The sequence below is a fragment of the Augochlora pura genome, chromosome 11 (assembly GCF_028453695.1).
Source record: "Augochlora pura isolate Apur16 chromosome 11, APUR_v2.2.1, whole genome shotgun sequence".
Taxonomy (NCBI): Eukaryota; Metazoa; Arthropoda; class Insecta; order Hymenoptera; family Halictidae; genus Augochlora; species Augochlora pura.
In genome coordinates this window covers 5221660-5242991 of record NC_135782.1, presented here as the reverse complement: position 1 = coordinate 5242991, position 21332 = coordinate 5221660, and the positions used below count along the sequence as shown (strand labels likewise).

The 21332-nt window shown below is 49.8% G+C and overlaps 1 protein-coding gene across 1 annotated transcript in view; it reads left to right on the top strand.

Annotated features, from left to right (window-relative positions):
- Ubx (ultrabithorax) overlaps positions 1-10679 on the top strand; it is a 175058-nt gene extending 164379 nt beyond the window's left edge. Inside the window, exon 4 of the mRNA XM_078194729.1 lies at positions 8252-10679. The gene's annotated coding sequence lies outside the window, so the exon portion shown is untranslated. The remainder of the gene's footprint in view (positions 1-8251) is intronic.
- Positions 10680-21332: the final 10653 nt, after the last annotated feature.

Below are 21332 nucleotides of genomic sequence, written 5' to 3'. Positions count from 1 at the left end.
GAATCTTTTTACAACTTCAATGGATTAAATACTGGGTCGAAGATCGAAGCTCCAATTCATAGACTCCTTGGATATCTTTTTCAGCGCAGATCATCTTCGCGGGCATTGATTAGAAAGCTGTGCAATTCCTCGATTGACCCCAGTTTCCGTATAGCTTGTTAAACTCGCGCAACCGAAATACTCTGAACAGTCCATTACACCCGAGCGTTGAACGCGAGAGGAAAAGAGAGAGAGAGAGAGAGAGAGAGAGATAAAGAGAGAAAGAGAAATAAAGAGAGAGGGGCAGGGTCGAGAGAAGGAAGAGAGAGGGCTTGATACTCCGATGTGTAGATAAGTCAGTTAGCGACTCGCTCTAGCGCGTTCCAGCGTCGAGCCTTTTTTGCGTAGCTCGCCCTCTTATTGCTCTCCTCTCTCCTTTACTCCTGCTCACTCCTGGCGGGTGATTCATCATCGGCGTCGTCCTCTCTCCTTTCTCTGGCTCGGTTGGCTGGCTGGTCTGGCTGGCTGGTCTGGCTGGCTCGCTTGGTTTCTGGCTTTCTGGCCCCCGGACCCCCGTGCCCCTCGTCCCTTTCTCACTCTTTGCCCGTCTCTCTCTCTCTCTCTCTCTTTCTCTTCCTCTTCCTCCGTGTCTCCTCTATCACTCCGTCTCCCTCCTCGGACCTATGTACTCGTTTTACTCCTACACTGAACCCGTACCAACATGCAGTTCTGGCTCGGCAGGGCGCTCTTTCTCGCTGTTGGCTTATAGGTATTCCCGCATTTCTCCCCGGCACATCCTGGAGTCTGCGACCGCCGAGATATCTGTACTCATCCGCTTAAAATTTCTGGCGGACCCGAGCGGTACAACCTGCTCGATTCACACCTCCCACTGACGTTTTAATATCCGCGTTACCGTTGCCTCTGATCGGTCAATACCGATCGACGATCTACCTTTGGCCACTGCTGCTTCCAATCTCGATTGTCAATGGCCGGCAATAGTCTGTCTAATCGATTATCGAAGACCTTCCACGCTTTCTTGTTCCTTCTGAGAGCTCTCGTCGAAGCCATGGTCACCTAAAATCAATGAAAGATTATTCAGAAATTTTATCTTTCGGCAATCTGCAATTATTAGATCTACTGCAGATCTTTATGCATCTTTGGGCTAGTGCAGTATCTTGAAATGCAACAGAGATTATTTCTTTATTACTAGAAATAATCTTTTAATCGACGAAGGAAATTTTTCCTTAATTCAAGGTTTTGTAAAATAGCCCACGAAAATGAGAATCGCATAAAAATTCACAGTCCAGGAAATTAATTTTCTCCGGCTACAAGGTTTTCATCCCTCGTTCATCAACGAAAGCCGACAGAAGACTACGCCAAGCAAAGTCAATTTCATGATTCTTTGAGACCTCGCTTATCTTCGACACCCCAAGCATCCCCTCGAACTCCTCCGGATGAACCCCCGCATCTCGAGTCGTTTTCCACCCCAGTGCCTCGAAGTGTTCCGAAGACTTCCGTTCGTAGTTACACGGTGTTCAAACAGCATTGTAGAGTGGCCCCCGTTTCCCGTTCGGCTTAAGGAAATTCCCCGATATATGCCGTCGCACCCGGCCAAGATATCTGCGCCGCCAGGTACACCCACTATAAGGGCGAGCGCGCGCGCGCGCGCGTCGCTATAAAACATACCGAAACGATATATTACCCGGCGATATCACTCTCCGGGCACGAGGCGATACGGTAATATTTCGCCGGGGAAGAAACGCCTGGAAATGTTGCCGGTGTCGGCGGTGTAAACACTGCGGGGGCACGGCAGAGATCACCGCGCGTTCGCCGTGGCGGAAGAAAGGGGGACACAACCGTGGCCGCCGTCGGGGCCCTCTTTATTTCCTGCTCGGGCCCCTGACGGGGCCCCTCGTCACCGCGCTATCGAATATGATGGTTTTCCAGCTCGCTCTCTACCTGTACCACCAGGCCCCCCGACACCAACGATTCAATTATACGAGACACGGAACCGCGTTCGAGCCCGCTGCTCGAACGATTGATGGCCGCGATCCTGGCGACATACGCTTCGGGTACCCTCGGAGTCGCGCGTGGGAGGCTGCCGGAGCTGTCTCGAGGAAGTCCTCCGATATCGGTCTTTCTTCGGCGCAGCCCGTTCGCTAAGATGGTTTTTAGGTTGCACTAAGATGGCTTTCTAAGATCCCGGAGACCCTGTGCTGGTACGAATGAAATACCGTTGGAAAGCATCTAGACTCCATCAAACGGCAGCATCGCTAGCTTGTTGATTATTTTGTACCTTTTGCTAGTTTTCGAGAAACATATTTTTGATATTTTTAAACTGTCCTGGACGTTCTATGTTGTATGTATGCTTAGAAGTGATCATACAATCGCCCTACTTATCTGCGAGGGGTAGGTCTTCAAAAATGATCCTGTTTGAAGTCCGGCGTTGTTCGCAGCCCGCTTTCCCACCGTCTTGCGCCATGCCGCGGCTCGGTCAGCCCGATAAGAACGAAGATCCCGAGATGACGATTGCGTGTATCGAGCGAGACTGCGGGTCCTGGTGAAATATCGCGTCGTCCTCGAGCTAGGAGGGACCACCTTCGGTTCGGAAGGTGGGATTCCGGTAATTCGACGCGTTCGGGAGAACGGAGGAAGACCGATGGAGCCGAACCCCATAGGGAGCGAGGAAGAGGGTGTTCCGGGGGATGGGGATGCCGGGACCTAGACAGGGACAAGAGAGAGGGAGACGAAGGGAGAGGCGAAGGGCGAGGGAGAAAGAGAGAGAGAGAGAGAGAGAGAGAACGGTGGGTTGGGTGTACCGGGGGATAGAGTAGGGGCGGGAGGGCGTTCCACGGCACCCTGCATGGGGTAGCTTGCAACCTCACGCGACACTAGAGCCATCTATATCCCCGGAGATTTATGAGTTCCTGGTGCAGCGGCTGCTCGCAGCAACTACACACCGCGCTGAGAGTATCGGGTCCGGTGTACGGTGTTGGTGCTGCCCCCTGTCGCGACGGGCGTGCTGTTGCCCCGCGGGGGTTACGCGCAATTCGCGCTCGTGCAACGTCGCCCTGATAAAAAACCTGCGACTCGATCTCAATCCGATGCTTCTGCGAACTTCCTCTCTCTTTCTCACGAACGCCGTGTCTCCCCGTCCCACACACCCCCGCAGAAGAACCTACCCGGAGCCGACACGCTGCGCCGAGAGCCGAGAGCCGGCCGGTTCGTTTGTTGCTTCCCTCTTTCTCTCTTTCTCTCTTTCTCTCCGCCCCGCTGCTCCTCTCCTCTCCGCTCCACGCCGCCTCCTCGCGCGGTCTCGGAACTTGAAATATCGATCATCATTGTGTTCCCCGCGCGTTTATAGACTGCGAACGCATTGAAATTATAGTTCCGCGCCGATGTGCGGGGGCTGCGACCGCGAACCCGCTAGCCTCGCGCGGCATCAGCCCGCGAGGAATGATCCCCCTTGTCGTTTATCATACTTCGATGCGTTTTTTCAATTTTTTCAGCGGGCACTCGACCCGCCTGTTTTCGGGGTGGTTTTGCTAAGTAGCGACCATTGCGGCGATACGAAGGGTGCGAAACGAGGCTCTCCCCTTTAACGTCGAAACCTACCAACAGTAATGGTCCTCGTGAATGCGGGAACATCCAATTTACATGGATTTTGTGTACTTCTTACTGTGAAACTTGCGTTAATTATATACTCGATTGTTGAGTGTGAAGTGCGTAATTCTATGTACTAAAATAATTTATTAAAGCATTCTCTTCAAAGAGAAGTGTTAGCAGTGTTAAAATCTACGATGAAAGTGCGATAGGGGATGAAATAATTCGAATAAACTTTTTAATTCGTGATAAATAAAACTACGGTCAATTAATTAGATTGCTCCAATTTTTAATATAACTTATTCTAAATTGCTTTAAATACAAAATAATTTTGAGAATATCAGATTTATTCATATTTCTGAAACTATTCAAAATGTAAGTACTGTAGTGAATCGGTAGGCTCTTTTCCATATGCATAAAATACAATAAATCGTATCAAATACATTCACTGCGGTTGTAATAAATGTGTCGGGATAATATAAAAATAACAAAGGTGTTAACAAATACTGTTCTTTGAATGAATCAAATATCAGATATTTAACATCGAAGCTAAGAAGAAAAAGAGACTTGATATTCGCATTTCCAAACAAGCCGCTAAAGCAATAAGAACAAGAGCCGGTAGATAATTGTAAAAATAGAGGAAGCAGGGAAGGAATGCCAAGAGAAATCGTGGAGATGAGGTTCGCGGAGTAGAGCGGTGCGCAAGGAATTGGGATGGAGAATCGACGGAAGGAAAGGCACTCGTGGGTCGAGATTTTTCAAGTGCCCCCTCGACGCGGCCGTCCATTCGCACAGCCCGCGATATCCTGCAGGGGTAACCGATGAAAATAGCGCGAGAGTGGGGTTTACCGGTGCGGTGGTGGCACGAGGGTACGGTACGACGACAACGATATGAGTACCGGTATCTACCTACCTATGCTTCTGCTCTCCAACCCGAACGCCCCACCCTCTTGATGCGGCCGGTTTACGAGCAACCTGTGGTAACGAGAGCGATAGATAATAACCGCTCCGTGCTCAACCCCATCCCCTTCCTCTTCCTCTCGTGCTCCATCTTTCTCACCCTCTATTCTCTCTCTCTCTTTCTCCCTCTAACCCGCCGCCAGGCCTTCTCGCACGCGGTATTACGTTTGGTTATTTTTTCTCGATTCGCTCGATACGATTTCTTCGACACTTACCACCCCCGCGATGCAATCCTTGTGCAATTCAATTGTCGCGAGCTTGATATCGACCTCGTTTTCAAGGCTGGGAAAATTCGTCTCAAATTTATTAGTTAAATTGCCTAGATTTTGTAGAAATTTTTGGGGTTGATTGTCGACACTTGCCGAGTCAAATATTAATAAATTAAACAAGGTATATTTCTATCCACTAGCTTCGACTTTAAGTAACTTTCTTAGCCTAGTAATCAACTGTCCAGACCATTTTCACACGGTGAAATCCTCGTGATCCTCAAAACAGAATCAGAGAAACGCTGCTGAGACATGTTGCCCGAACCACCCCTAAATCGTACTGTTTAGGCGAAAATAAATTCCGATAGGATCGCCGTCGAGGCGAGTCATAGTTATCCGGGCCGGCCTTGATCCCGGAGTGACGGATAAGGCTGTTTTGCCGGGCGTCGCATCGAGATTTGTGCTCCCGGTTTTTGCGAGCTTTAAGCAACATTAGACTCTCGACGTAAAGGCACGCGGAAGGGAAATTTATTGCGGCTTAAAAAGTCCGGCTTCCTTCGGAAATCCTGATAAATGCGCGAAGAAGCAACGCTCGTGTACGTACATTAAACTCCTCGGTGCCTGCTGCTCGTTGCGCGCCGGCTCCGCCGTAGAGAGGCTAGAAGGCGAAGTGACTCTAGGCCGAAAAGCAAACTACGCCAAAAATGAAATACGACCGCGGTACAAACAAACCTAACAGCCGCGGGGACGGTGCCGTAGCTCCTTGAACAAATTCTGGGGATTTCTTCGTGCTCGATGACGACGTCTTCATCCGACGTCCCTGTAATCCCTCTTCCAAGTCCCGTACCCAGCTCGATTTCATCGTAAAAATTAATATTCATTCCGTGATGGATCGATCTTTAGTGTGCAGATCCTCTCAGGAGTTTGGAAATTCCCTTTGGAAATTCAATGGCTATTCTAGTTCCATGGTCGCAGGTATCTAGTTCGAACTGTTTCTGTGGTTCCCAAATTACTGTAACGATTCTCTATATTTTTTCTCATATTCTTGACAAAGTTATAAACTTCAAATACGAGTAACACTAATTTTTTACCAATCTTGAAAATTAATTTTTATTGTAATATAGTCGAAAAAATTGAATTTGATTAGAATGTTTCGAAAGAGTTCTACTGTCACCACATATAGTAAATATTAATATTCTAGTTTCGATTTAATTAATTAAATTTCTTTAATTAATTATGGGGGGATTTTAGTGATCGATTATTGGCACTGAACGTGTTAAAAAATAATTTTCGACTACACTTTAAGCAATATTTAAAGAAAGGAAAAATCGTTCGGCGATGTACATCTGTTCGCAAAATGGCTTCGCCTTCGCCCCGGTGAAGACGTTCAGGCCGAGTAAATTCGGCGCAGTAAAAAGGTAAAAATCAATTTCGATGGGATTACGGTGAACTGCGAAAAAATCAGTCGATAGGAATAAAGGGAATAAACGGGAGCCCTCGTCGAAGACGAATAAGTTCGGAGGGATATTCGTAGACTAGCGACGGCGAAGTAGAAGAGAAGGAGAAAGAAGACGAAGAAGAGGCGAGCGAGTCGTATAAGAGGGGTAGATTGAACAGTTGGCGCGAGTTTGCGGCTGTAAAATGTGCCGACCTTGCCAAGAGACTCGGGGGAACATCCTCTTCTCCGCTACCTTTCCGTTTCTTTATCCGCCTTTGTCACGACGGCCGACGGCGGCCAGGGCAAACAACTTTTTCGAAATCTCGGCGCAGAAGTAAAGAGCAACGCTTCTGCTTCCGTGGGCATCCGTGATTCATCCTCGGGGCCCTCGCGATCGCGGGGCGACGCTCGAGAAATGACAAATCGCGTCGGGAAACGGGGAGGAATCGCGCGGGAATATAAAGATAAACAGGAACGATAATGCCGGGGATATTGCGCTGAAGGAGCAACTTCGGAAGCGCGCCGAATCGTCGTGACTTCGTTCGCTGAAACTTCAAAGGCGACCTTTAACCTTCTCGCTTTAAAGCGTACGAGATCTGGCGGAGTTTGATTAAGAGGAGACGATAAGGCGATAATCTGGGGTTTGCGAAATTTTATTACGTATCTTTTCAGCGTACAAAGAATTATGTAATTCTTTATTTTACTTAAATGGGATGACAGAAAAGTTCTCTTTGAGAAAAGTTACCTCGTTCATTTAATTTTATTTTCGGAATTTTTAAATTTTCTATATATTTCTGAATCATTATTGTAGACCTCTAGACTAGAAGCAATTTTTTGGATCTCGTTTACCGAGACACATAACGCTTGACTCAACGTGTTAAGCTGGTCGAATTATAAATATATCAAAATCTCGAACTAATCCAACGATCCTGAAATTTCTGATAAATCGAGTAGAACAGTTGCAAAGACCGAAATCAATCGTCTCTGTTCGTAGTTGCGATTCCGGTGGCAGAGCGATCGGAAACTGTAAGGAACAGCGATAGTCGGGGAGAGGGTAGTATCATCGACATCTCGATGATACTAGCATCAAAAGGTGGTAAAAGGGGGGGGGGGGTTCTGTGGGAGGGCGGCGAGGATGGCAGAAGGCACAAAGCGGTTATAAAAAGGAAGACAAACGGCGGGAAGAAGGCAAGAACGGAACTGGCAGCGGATTGGCAATGCGCTGGCTCGATGTCCTGCCATTCCGCCCTAAGACCTCTCCTCCCGGCCAACCCCTTTCGCTCTTAACGCGGGCTATCGATATCCCCGAGATACAGACACCAGGAAAGCCGGGGCTCAACGTGCGTGTGGCTGGACAAGGCACCACGTGCATTCATCCCATTACAAAAGGAGCTGAACCAGCGCCGGACGACCCGACCCGTCGTGTCCTCGACACGTTCAACATATGAACGTAACCCCCGTCGAGTCGAACCTTGAAACGACCTAGCTGCACCTAGCTCGACGATTCGCCACCCCGTTCCAGCACTGGACTGGAAAGCCGCTCTTTTTATTTAGTCGAAAAATCCACCGAGAGAACATCGACCGGTTTACCTACCGAAATTTAGAACAGAGGAGGGAGGGAGAGAAAGGGAGATGGCGTGGACCAAGTCCCAGCTTAGAAATGCTGAAAATGTGTCACAGTGACATAGTAGACGTTCAGGAATTCTACGTTGATGGATGAGCAGATTAGCTGCTCTCACGTAGACACCGTCTGCAGCGTTTCTTGGTGGTGCATCCTAACAGGTCTCGAGGTGCAACGAGACTGGATGAAACGTTGCACTCGGGGATAAGGTTGAATATGATCGAGATTAGGATGAAATTGTTACTCTGAGATTTTTGCATCGCCGTTATTATAATGAAACACCTGTATCTATGCATACACTGATACATGTACTAAATGTTCGTTTCGTTCTATAGTAGAGTTAAGATTACTCGACGTAGGAACGCAGTCGATGCATTTCTAAATAAGATCCGGGCGTTGCGACACCGCGTCACTTAACCGATGCGTTTCTGATTTCTGTTTCAGGTGAGTGGCAGGCTGCATCCACTGTCTCTGTAATGCCAAATAGATGGTCGATGTGCGTATCTGTCGATCGTCAATTTATCGGTTGCGGCGAATCGGAAGCTGCACCCGGTGAGTGACGAACCCGCCTACCGCTCCCCCGCGCCAACCACCACCACCACCACCACCACCATCACACCACCACCACTAGCATCACCAACCACCACCCCCCGCATCTCCCCAGGAACCTCCTGTAGCTCACTTTGACCAATATGCCCGCAGACCAATCAGTATCCAAGTGCACACTGACGTCCGTACAAGCCTAGTATTGTCGTAGTCCTCCATCCGCACCCACTGTCCACCCCCTCGCCCTCAGTTAGTGGTCTCTCTATCTGTAGTTCCTGCTTTGGCGCAGTAGTGTGTAGATAGAGGGGGTGAGTTATCGGAGTAGTTCCACACTTATACCGATCTCTGGCGAGTTTCGAATTGCGGAAGATCGTCCGGATGTATAGACAGAAAGAATGCGAGCGAGAGAGAGAAAGTGAGAGAGAGAGTGAGAGAATGAGAGCGTGAAAGAACGAACAGAACAGCAGAAAAACAGAGACAACAGAGAAAGAGAAAGAGTAAGAAAGTCGGGACCGTGAAAAAAAGAAACGAGGAGACAGAAATCGAAGGGAGGCATGCTCGGACTGCCCTCGTCGTCGCTCCCCCGTTTCGTTTCGTTGTTCTCGCCCCGTTTCGTTGTTTCGCGGCGGTACGGTGCGGTTGGGTGCGCGCAGCTCATTCTCGAGGAAACCTAAAATACGTAAAAAAAACAAATCGGAAGGCCTAAGGAGAGAGAGGTACACATTAGTAAGTTAACGGCTAGAAAGCGGAGAAGCGTCCGCGCGAGCGTCTAGAAGACGCGCGGAACGGGCACAGGGGCGTGTGATTCAGGAGGACGAGAGAGAGAGAGAGAGAGAGAGAGAGAATCGAACAACGACGATCCGATGATCGGCGCGTTTTCCCGGTGACGATTTTTCTTTGCGTTTTTCCCGCGGATCGATGTACAAAAGAGGAAAAATGAAAAGCGACGGAAAATAGAGATAAAAAAAAAGTGAATAAACGCGCCTCCACCCCCTCTACAACCGACCCTGTCCCGTTCGATCAGCGTACTTCCGTTTTGTCGCTTCTCGATCGTGTACGACTGCTGTTGATGTTATGTTTTTGTTAATTTTTTTTTAATCGCCTGCGGAACGACACGAGAACACGTTTCCATCGTCGGCTATACCCCTCCCATTGATTTTGTAAATTCTTCTGCTTCCCCGCTGATGAACCCTTTCGTTTTTCGAACGGAACTACCGGCGGACGATGCGAACGTGTGTCTTTCGATCGGTACAAAATATATATGTTGATGTTCGATGATTTTGTTAAATATTATATAGAATCGTTTATGCGCGCGACGTACTCTCGTGGTCGGAGTAGCTTTTCTTTGTGTAGAACGTTCGGAACGGCAAAAGGTAACACACAGAAGATTCTGATCTTCCATTCATCGTGCTCTATCGTCGTCATTGCCTTCTTCTTATTCTTATTATTCTTCTTATTCTTCTATTTCTTCTTCTTCATCTTCTTCTTCTTCTTCTTCTTCCACTTGTTCCCCACACACACGCTGTTCGTTTAAACTTCCCATTGACTCGTCGTTGGTGTTCTCGGTGAAGCGAGTGACGATACGAGGCGATAGAGACTCTCTATTACGAGCAACATTAATTACATTGTACGTACCTACCTAGTACCTAGACGCCTACCCAGACACGAGGTTGTGTGTGGCGCTATCCTAAGCAGTAAACAACTATTCTAGTTAATGAATGTATACGAATAGCCGCTAAGAGACACGCAAGAGTAAACAGTTAAACGCAGTATTTCTAAGAGGAATGTAATGTTAATAATTATTTATTTTGTGGATCTCGGTGATACGAGCCAGCATATGTGAGACTGCGAGAGAAAGAGAGAGAGAGTGTGAGAGAATCATTCTGAGTGAAAGGGTGGGAGAGAATGTGGACAAAAAGACACACGAGTGAGGGATGAAAGTAGACGCTCTCCGTCGCGCTGTAAAACGTTGTTCGACGATGGACTCATTTTAGGCGAGCGGTTAGGCACCCTCTAACGAGGGGGTGGAGCGTCTGTAGCGTAGCAATATCTCTGTAAACGTTATCGGACGCGGCGACAAGAATCAACACAAAGCAGCAATCCTCTTTTGTAACATATTAGAGTATTAATTGTTTACCAATCTGAATCCTGATTGTATGTAACCCGAGAGAGAAAGAAAGAGAGAGAGAGGGAGAGAGAGAGAGAGAGCGACCAGGGCCGCACCTGCTGCCTATATCGTGCGTGAACCTTGTAACGGATATACAGACTCTTAGGGGCGGTTGCTGTTCTGAACGCTGAATTGTAATATTACCTTGATTATACGATTACTAAGAAAAAAAAGGAACAAAATAAATGCGATATGTAAACCTTGATTACTCGTGTTTTTCGCTTTTTTTGCCCGCCGGCCCTGGCCGTAGCCAATCCATCTGTGAACCACCACCACCACCACCACCCGCACCAGCCACCATCAACCACCCTTTCCACGCTTCCGGCGAATCCGTGTTTCCTGTGATAATTCCTCCTACCACGCCGTATGCAAGCTGCTATGATTGTTCACGCGAGAAACCTAGCAGCTTTTCGCTCGGCTTACTTTTCGAACTCGCACCAGTAGATTGAATGCAAAACATGCACAGTCGCCGCTCCCGATTTATAGTCCGACTTTTCCGAGCTGATCGAGCGGAAAGGGTTGCAAGTCGATCCACCGAAAATTCGAGAGTCTGCGATCAGAGTTTGCAGCCCTGGCTTCAACCCTTACGATTCACCTATTTTCTATCGCTGAACGTTGCGATTCGTTTTCTTTTTCTCTGACCGTGTAGCAATTTGATATGGCTACTTATGAATAGAATATTCTGAGTTTACAGCAATCAATTATATATTAATTATCGGGGTATTTTATAGTTTATGAAATCTCAGGGAATAAGTAGATGCACGGCATGCCACGAAGCAGCAATGCAGCTACTCGAACGATTTGAATAGAAGCGGCGTGTAGCTCGCGTTAGCATTATTCAATCTCTCGCGTCCTATTTTCATCAGCGAATTCCATCGGTGTTACGCTCGCGGTTCCGTCATTCGATTACGCAACGAGCGGTTCGGTTACGTAAGATCGCGACGGGCGGAGGCCGGCTCGCGGCGATAAATCCGGTTCGGTCGGACTTAAGGGTAGTTGGTAAAACGAGGGGATGATATTTCGCGGCGGTATCGTTGTCAATTCCTGGCCGATAACCCCGTTGGCCGGGGACGGGTGGACGTGCAACGGTTGCTTTACGACGGTTAAGCCGCGCGTTAGGCGTCCTCGGTGTGTCCCGGTGGTGCGGATCCGCCTTAACGGGCGCTGCGTTGATCCAGGGTCGAGGTTCCTCCGCGAACCCGGCCGCCATAAGTCTCGCGATGCTCCGGGATATTAATATGTTATTGCGGAAAGACGCCCTCATGAAAGTCGACAAGGACTGGAAAAATATGTCTCGCGCGTCTCGACGCCGCCGCCGCCGACGACGACGACGACGTCGGTCGAGGGGAGGGGGAGGTGGCTAGCTCGCCTATACCGAAGGGATGATGCCGGGCGCTGCTTGTGCGCTAGCTCGCATCGCCGCCGGCCTTACACACCCCCGCGCTCTTGTTACTATCGTGCACGGCGCGCGGGGTGTGGTCGGGCCAGAATTCACCAGACGCCATTTGTATTAATGAAGCTCCCGACAATGGTGCACGCTCGATGAATTATGTACCTTGGTTCGAACCCGAACGAAACGCCGCCCGCCGATCCGCTCTCGGCTTCTACTTTGCCAGTGACCTCACGCAGCTTGTCCTCTTTACCGGACACCCCCGCCCTTCCTCATCCATCCGACAACCGTTCCCAGCTCCACCGCATCCGTCCAGATTCACCCTTTTAATCCTTTTACTTCGGAACGTTTTCTCGAACCCAGTCCAGGAGACTTCGTAAAAATCATCGTCCGATCGAGAATCAATTTCACAAAATATAATGCAAGATCAATAAACGATTCTTTGTTACTTGGTGATTTAGTCTTTTTATTTCCACATTCCTGTCTTATTTTTTACCGCGTTGGAAGCAGTTCTCATTTAGATTTTCTTCGATCAAAGATCTCCCAGGCGAATAATTATTTTCTCTATGTTAATTAAACTAAAATGATCCACCGAAATAAAACAATCCGTTGTAACGAAACGTTTCTAAGTATTTGATTACGCTTCGCGTTCGATGCAACCTGCGGGAACTGACCTTGACCAGGAAAGAGCAGGTTCCCGAGCGTTTCGGTATCGTTCACGGTTGACCCGGCGAGATCCCCGGAAGCGGTATCCGGTGAAACAGGAAGAGAGTCACCGGGCCGGCTAAGCCGAAGAAACACATCAAGGCTAATCCACACGTGGCGGCGATCGTTCCCGGAGTTTCGCGACGGAGAAGGCGATCCCCGTGGCAGCGGGAACCCTCGAGATTTCCATCAAAGATGGAGAGCCCCCCGTCTGCGTAAGCGCGACCCATTACCGAAAGACGTAGCGGGCATCCATCCCGGCCTGGCGCGGATAAAACGACCGCTTTACTTCGGATTACAGGGGTGCAATTTACAGCAGACGCGAGAGCACCTGTTCGTTCTTGAAGAAATGGAAAGGTGGCGGGCCGGGGTAGAGCCCGAAGGGGCGGGACCCACGGGGGGTGTGGGAATAGCGTGCCTCGCAAACGTTGCGGTAATTGAATCCCAGTAACTTCCCCCACTGCACGCTTCAATATATACCCTCTCTCCCTCCCTGCGTCTTCCTCCGTTCGTTCGCTTCTTCGTCTTCTTCGTCGTCCTCCATCCTATCTCGCCGGGAGTCTTCCACCCCGGCTCGATTGATAGCGACTGCTCCCGAGGACATCATGAATAATTCCGGAAAGACATTTCCCGAAAATATCTCGGCAACTGCGGCAAAGTTCGAGACAACAGCTGGCCAGCGGGTAGTTGCGAAGGAGCCTCGAGCAACCGGCGACCTCGGCAACTTCGGGGGTAGTTTCGGCGAAGTCATCGCTAGAAACGGCGGCTGTATCCCCTAGCCGACATGGTATTCATTCGCTGATACCTTATTCTAAGATGATGCCTTATTCTAAAAGCGAGAACCCTAAACGAAGTTTTCCAAATCTTGAGTTAATCATCGATATTTCTTATGGATACAAATATATATCCTAGAAGCGAACAATTTTCTTAGGAGAGGTTGTCGTTAGGTCAGATCTAGGCACCATCGAAATTAAATTAGACCAAATTCGAGCGACAAGCTGGAAGACGTTCCCGCGCTGGTGGATCAAAGGACGCGGGGGTGGAAGAAGCCTGTGCCGTTGAAGGAAGCATGCCGAGGCAGGATTCTCACGTTCCGGGCCGGCGATACGGATACGCGAGGATGTGTAGACGGCGCAGACGAGTCCTAGGTAGCGTGCTCCGCCCTCATATAATTACTTCGCGCTCCGTTCTCCGTAGCCCCGGCGGTCTGAAGCACAGGCGAGCCGTCCTCCTCGCGCACCGGAGCGGATTTCCATCCCCTTTTCCCGCAACGCGGACCGTATTCCGACGGCGTACACCCGCGTGTTTCTTGCCCCGGCTGGTCTCGTGTGCGTGTTGCGAGCGTGTCTTCCCCGGCGTTGCGGAGCCGAGCGGAGTCGGAGCGGGTCGCGCGGAAGCGAGACGAGGCGAAAGGGTGTGAGAATAGGTTGCTGCCGGGCAGCCGGCGGCGCGGGGGGATCGTTGCGGAAGGGGGGGTTATTAGGCAACGCAGCACCTCATCCCTCATCCGCGTAACCGCACCGCAGCGTGTATTATGTAACAACACGGAAACGAACTGCGGGCCGGGCCGGTCGGTCGCCGAGACCCGCCGAGACGCGCTGGGATACGACCTCTCTCGCCGTTGTTGCTGCTGTTGTTGCCCCTGCTGCCGCCGCGGATATTACACGGAGAGCTAACAACCGTGCGCCACGCTCGCCGAATAAGTGTCCGTTGCACCTAACTCTCGCTTCGCTTCGGTACATCTGTAGGAACTGCACTGATTCGGCCATTTTTAGTCTCGCGTCCCTCATTTCGAGCTGGCCTTCCTAGACCGTATGCTTGATTTCTGGAGATCGCGAGCTTATGTTTGGTGTCTGAAGGATTAACTTCATCTTTCAGGATGCCGTGTCTATGCTGGGCATCCAAAGGATGCTGTTAGTTATTAGGATTTTTTATTGTCGACTTCTTTATTGTTTTTTGAGTATCGAGTCGAGAGGTTGTCTTCCTTTGACTTGTCTCGCTTTACTTTTCAATATAATTGTTGATCCTCAAAATCCTCTAGAATTAATTCTATCGCAATTCTCTAATAAGTACCTTTTTAATCTCATTGAACACCCCAAGTAAAAGTTTTCTTCTACTTGTTCTAGCAAAACGAATATCATTTATAAAACAGTTTAAGGATGCTGTCTGCTCACAGAATCCTCTATGGCTGGATCGAACAATCTGATGGATCGTTCTTCCGCTCGACCATAGTTGCAAATCGCAGTCTCCCAATTGCGAAAGATGAATAGCTCGGTCCCCTCCAGCGATTAATATCGCCCTCGAATGTACATCCGCGAAATCTTTATCCCGCTAACGAACGATTCGGAAGAATGTATGTAGTTCATTGTTTACTCCGGCATGATTTGTACCGCCATAGGCTTTCTCTCGGTCGTTCCACCCACGCCCGATTTCCCCCTCTCTCCATCCCGGTTCCTGGAACGGGAAATGTACGAGCATGTTGTCGACACGTTTCTTGAGGGTACGTCGTCGTCTCGAGGCTACCAACCCCATGAGAGAGCCTCATTATTCGGAGCGCCTCGACTCGAACTGTTCCTCTTGCCCCAATTTCCGGTCGACGAAACGCGTAATTGCATTCGTTGACACTTGTCCGCCGTTCCTTTCCGCGTTACGGAGAGTGATTGGCACGACCGTTTTTCCCCCCGGGTGTTCGCGCGTGTATTTTTAACGCCTCTCTAATTTCGTGCCGCTGACTATAAAAATGTCGCGACTGACGCACGGTCCACGGTTTCCGAGTACCGAGTTCCAAGATAACGCGGTTCCTCGCTCGTTCACGCGCGCGACCCTCGCCCCTCCCCCCTTGCCCCGTGTGTTTTCCATGTAAATAGCGAAAGAAACTGACATCACCTGGCGAACGCTTTGATCTGGCCATCCGGCCAGTTAAGATGTCAGGGCTTCTTATTAAAATAATTTAAGCCTCGCGGCGACGGCACCCTTCCACGAAATATTCCCGTTCCACGATGCCCCCCTCCCTGCCCCTCCCTCGCTCCCTGGAATAAAATCGAGGATGAGGAATGGCCGCCGCGGCCGGTTAGTTAACGGCCGAGAAACTCTCGGCTCCTCTCGAAAGCTTTCTTCCGCGGGGACCTCGTTATTTTTGCGGGGCCGGCCTTCAATTTCCAGCGCGGCACAACACCTCGCTGATTTCTCTCTGCTTATGGACATCGCCGCGAACTTCGCGCTCGCCGCCGCTGCAACATTTATCGGCGATTTATCCGGTCGTTGCGGTTTTATTATCGGTGTCGCGACGCGGTGTCTTCCTTTGATATATCGTCCAGGTGATCCTCAAAAATACAGTTTTATTAGGTCCCTGCGAAGAGCTACATGCGGCACACCGTATCGAAATCTTCAGTCTATATATTATATATACAAGATGATTCGTATCGAGATAGAAGAAAATTAAACAATACTGAAACTTTACCATACAATTTCCAAAAATTATATGGGCCATTTTTAAAAGAAATATAGGTGGAAGTACCAAAATCGGAAAATATAAAAAAGAAACCTTATAGACACTAGAAAGGTTCTATGAAAAATCTAAATAAATTCGGTCTTGTCATTTTTATAAAGTCTAAATAACGGGGACCTGAAGTGATGCACCAATGCAGGTGCCAAAAGAATGGCAATTAACTTGCAGATTATCCCCAGAAAATTGTCATTGGAGCGGAAGCGGGCGAGGGGCTTATTAAAAGGCCGTGGCGTTTCCCACCCCCTTCGGTCAGTCCAATTTCCCGCGGGGGTCAGAGCGCGGTCGTCTGAAAAATTAGCGCCTATTAATCCGGATGGAAACCGATGTAGTCAATAGCAGCTGGACCACGTCGTTGTCTTGGACGGGGTTGTCCAACTAAGGAATAATACAAGCGGGCTAGGCAGAGGAGACCGACCTACCCCTTACTATCCGCACACCCGTCGTCCGCAGATAAATCTTCCCGCCCTCTAATTGGCCTTCCCTCCATTTCCTCGTCCCATACCCTCGCACGACCTATTCCTTCTTCTCCTCTCTTCTCTGGCTCTTCTCCTCTCTTCACTCCTCCAGCTCCTGCTCCTCCTCCTCCGTTTCCCTCCGCATCCGTCTCTTCCTTTTCCCTTCGTTCTCCCCGTTCCCAACCCTCCACCTACACCGGGCTCTCGCTCGGTTCCTCCTCCTGTTCCAGCTCGAACGTTTCTCCTCTTTCACCCGTCTCATCTTGGTTCCACGTCCCACTCTACAGGCCGGGCACGGCTCCAGGAAACGTTCTCACCCTACGACTCCGTACACCAACCCTCCCCCGTACAACCCTGAACCTCTGGCTTCGCATCCAACCCGGCGAATTATTAGAATTATTAGACATTATATTGGCCGCAGTGTGTCCGTTACACCGCCAGAACTCAATTATGAATTAAGTTATCGGCCGGCGGAACCCGCGAGATGTATTGTTCCTCGGACGCGGCACGAGCGGCCAACTGGGGGGGACGGCTTTAACTACTTAGCTTACGATCTTCTTTTAACGACGCGATCGGATTGGAACGATTGCACTTAAGGGATCTCGGGGATGTTTTATTCGACGCGATTTCATTGAGAGGAAACTCACCCCCAAATTATATGATTCGAATAGGTGTACTTGATATGTTGCTGTTTAGAATATATGCGTTCGAAATTGGTGCAATATAGTTAGTGTTAATTACTACATGCTAGCTTTATGCTTAAACCACCAAATATAACAAAATGATTGGATTTTAATTTTTATTTTTATTATTTCTGATATTATACAAATCCTACGAAAGAAAATTAATTTTTTTATTCAAACAATTGTTACGTTATAAATGTTACGATATTTAGATAAATCCAATCTTATTAGTGTTATAAAAAAAAATATAGTTTAGCGCTCGGTAATTCTGGTGTCCAGAAATTTTTATTGGATCTTTTTATTGGCACTTTAAAAGCGACGGCAGATGTTTTTATGATTCCGTCGCCTCGGACATCGGAATTATTTCCAAAGAGAGTCACGGCCATGGTGTTTGGAAGATTGTAAAACGGTCCTTCGGAGCCGGCGGCGGGACCTCCGGCCTTAACAAAGAGAAAATAGAGCAACTCCGCGATTTACCTGGCAGTAAAAGCCGACCTCGAGCTGTCTTGTATTTTGTCGAGTATGGCACTGTTTTTATCTTGCCGAGATTCATTGGGCGATGGGGCTTGTTCCTCGGGAACCTTGAATTTTGAATGGCCACGGCTTTTCTTCGGGGGGACGCTTGTAAGCTTCGATGTTCGCACCGCGAGGAGAACTGCATGAATTCATGCATTCCTTTGTTTACGCCTCGCGTCAAAACGTTCAAAACGTTCTCTTATCGATACAGATCTCTTGACACATTGCCCGAGCAACCGATGCTCGTAAATTCGAACAAATATTCCTTGACCTCGATAGATAGGAATTACTCGAATAAAAATTCATTTCAAACGACTCCCCTTTCGACTGGCAAAAATCAATTTACGAAAATTATAATAAAAAGAGTCATGAACTGTAATTTAAAACGCTGTTAATTTTCTTTTGAAATTATAAGTTTTACAAAATCTGCTGACCCAGGTTTCATAGAACCTGTATAAATTAGCCCCCATTGATCCGCAAGGACATTGATTCACAGGAGGGCAAACGACGAGACACGAAAAATTCCGTTTTACCTGCGAAACAACCGTGCCGGCAATGAGGTGTATTTTACCTGGCCCCCGACCTTCCGCCGTGCCGAAAGCCGAATCTAGACCGGGCCGCCTTAAAAACCGAGGTCAGAAAAACCGAGGCGCGCACAGTGTTTCCGAAACTGTAACAATCCCGAGACCTAACGGGACTAGTCGGTCGAGGATGTTTGCGGAAACGTCGCCTATCGGCCCGTCACGCGTTAGCTGCTTTATCTTGCTGGCCAGAGAAAAAAACGGTGCCCCATTGTCCCCGGGAAATAAAGGCGAAATAGGGGCCCCGGGGTCCATCGCTCTATTTCCAGCGTTGCGTGGAACCAATGAAGGGCGTCGTAAATCTAGAGCAACCCGGGTGGTAGCTTTTTGCCGGCTTATTTCTCGGTTTGCGCTTCGCTTTTTTTCCGGCTTCTTTCCTGAAAACCTCCGCCGCGATGCTTCTGCAGCCATCGACGCCCACGCGGCGAGGCTCCTCGATGTTCGGAATCCGATTTCCGATCATTTCGCCTCCTCGCGAAATTATATAACAAAATGTGACCATGGAAATAATTAACGAAAGGCCTTTTTTTAATAAAAAAAAAATTTGCAAGGATAAATCTAAAATTGCTTTTAAATCCTTCAATTCTTCAGCAAATTCTCAATTAATGCTATTATTTACTGCCAGTTATTTTTTAATAAATATTGCATACTTCCAGGTTAGTTATTATTACATTACTATATATTAATTATAATATTAATATTAATAGCACTTGCTTGAAGTTCCACATATCCGCCGCGACTACGATGATACGCTTAAGAGTAGAATCGCGCAACAATTTACAAGGAACGAAATTTCCGCGATTGTTGGAAACCGTGGTAACCGTGGCACGAAGGTACAAAGTCGCGAAACAAGGAGCCAATGGGCGAACGGCGCTGGAATCAATGAGGCCGGAGGCAATCAGGACGGCCGATGATTAAGAGCTCGTTCCCATTCAGCGGGCACTCGCGGCGCATGATTCACGGGACGAAAATGGCAGATGAGACGGGGCACGGTGCGCCTCGGTCGCAGCCAATCTCCCGGCAAACTCGACACAGGGGAGCAGGTTGAAAAATAAGCGGAATTTCACTCGCCCCCGGGACAGGGAAAAAGAGAAGCCGCGGCGATTGCGAAACAAAAGGCACGATAATTGTAGTCGGCCCCGGGGGAGATCGAGGGCGTAAAAGGCTGTGCGAGGAGCGGGTACAGGAACGACGAGAAAGAGGAGGAGGAGGACGGGGGGAGGGGGGGAGGAGCGGTTGAGTGGCGTAGAAGCGACCGCCATGCTCGTTCGTAATAAACCCGAAGAAGCGGCACGTTAATTTGTAATCGCTTTTGCGGTTGGCTGATGGTCCGCGCCTCTATTGAGTGGTTCCGCGCGGTGGAAAAAGGGCTGAACGTTCTCGTAACCCTACGCGATGGTTATGCAGATCGACGAAGGGGTTGGCACGGTATCTGACAACGGAATAATAACTCGTTCCGAGCTAACGCCGGAATAAAGGCCGGGCAACCCTTTTCCGCGCTACGCCGGGCGTTAAATAATTTCCACGCTGGCTGCGGCCGGCCCCGTGACGAAATTCGATTCCGCGGCTGCAGCACGCCCTTTACACACAGACAGTCTCTCTCTCTCTCTCTCTCTCTCTCACCCTCGACAAATTTTTTTCTCTGCCCCCCCGAGCAGCAGCATAATCCAGAAGCGAGCAGACTTATCCGCGAGGCAGGCAGGCAGGCAGCCAGCCAAAAATCGGCGGGAGAAGAAATTTTCCGGCGTCGGCTGCTCGCGCGCGTTTCCGCTCCCGCGTCCGAAGGGACGAACGCGCCGCGAATACAACGCGCCGCGGGAAGAACGATGGAAGGGACGAGACGAGACGAAGAGGAAGCGATATTGGTCGAGCGAACGGGTAGGGTGAGCCGAGTGGGTGGCGGCGGAAGGGTGCGCGGGCCGGAAGGAGGGGACGGCGGGGAGGGAAGCGCGGGCGGGGGCCCGGCAAAAGGAGGAAAAAAGGTGAACCCGGCAACAACGTGTACGTGATGTATTGTAGCGTCGAGCATTCGAGCATCGAGAGGAGGCGACTTCGAGCAGCGGCGTGGCGCGGCGTCGGCGGCGGCGGCAGCGGCGGCGGTGGCGGTGGCGGCGGAGCGGAGAGAAAGAAACGCTACCTTCGGTCGGGGGGTGCTGCGGGCGAGCAGGAGAGAGGAAAAGCCGGGGGGAGAAAAAAAGAAAGGAAAGAAGGGGTTGCTCGGTCGAAGGAAGAAGGAAGAGGCGAAGGGTGGGCGAGAGATCGAGCCGGGGCGCAGCTACTCGCGCTCTGCCGCACGAAGAAGGAGGAAAATAAGGGGTAGCTCGGCGCCGCCGCCCCATGCTTGGCTTGCAAACTGACTTCCGTCCTCCGCGCGACTATTCAGACGCCGTTGGCGTTTTTACCCGGGGCGAAGCCCGACAAAAAACGGGCGAAAAGAAAGAAAGAAAGAACGGACGGGCAGAAACGATAGAGGAGAGAGAAAGAGAAAGAGAGAGAGAGAGAGATCCGAGATATATAGGGCGCAGGAGAACTACGTATAGAAGCTGCTAGCCCGGCGCTAGGTCGCGGCTCCTAGAGCTCTCCGGCTCTCCGGCTCTCCGGCTCTCCGGCTCTCTAGCTCTCGCTCCGCTAGCTCCGATTCTCCGCTCGCCGGTCCTCGTCCTCGTCCTCGTCCCGTTCCGTTCCGTTCCGTCGTGTACGACGGCCACCGTGTCTATAATATATCTCCCGCCTTATCTGCCGCTCGCTGTTTACTGCCCGATAGACTCCGCAGATAGGAGGACCCTGCATCACCGCCTCGCGAGAGACCCCGAGTCACTTACTTTTATATATGTTGTTACTTACGTCAGGGAGCACGCGGTAGGGAATTCGTGAGACAAGTTGGAAAATGCTGATGGCCGCCAACAGATACGACACCGACGCCCAAACACCGTCCGACCGTCCGAGTCGACCGAGACGCGCCGACCTTCGGCCT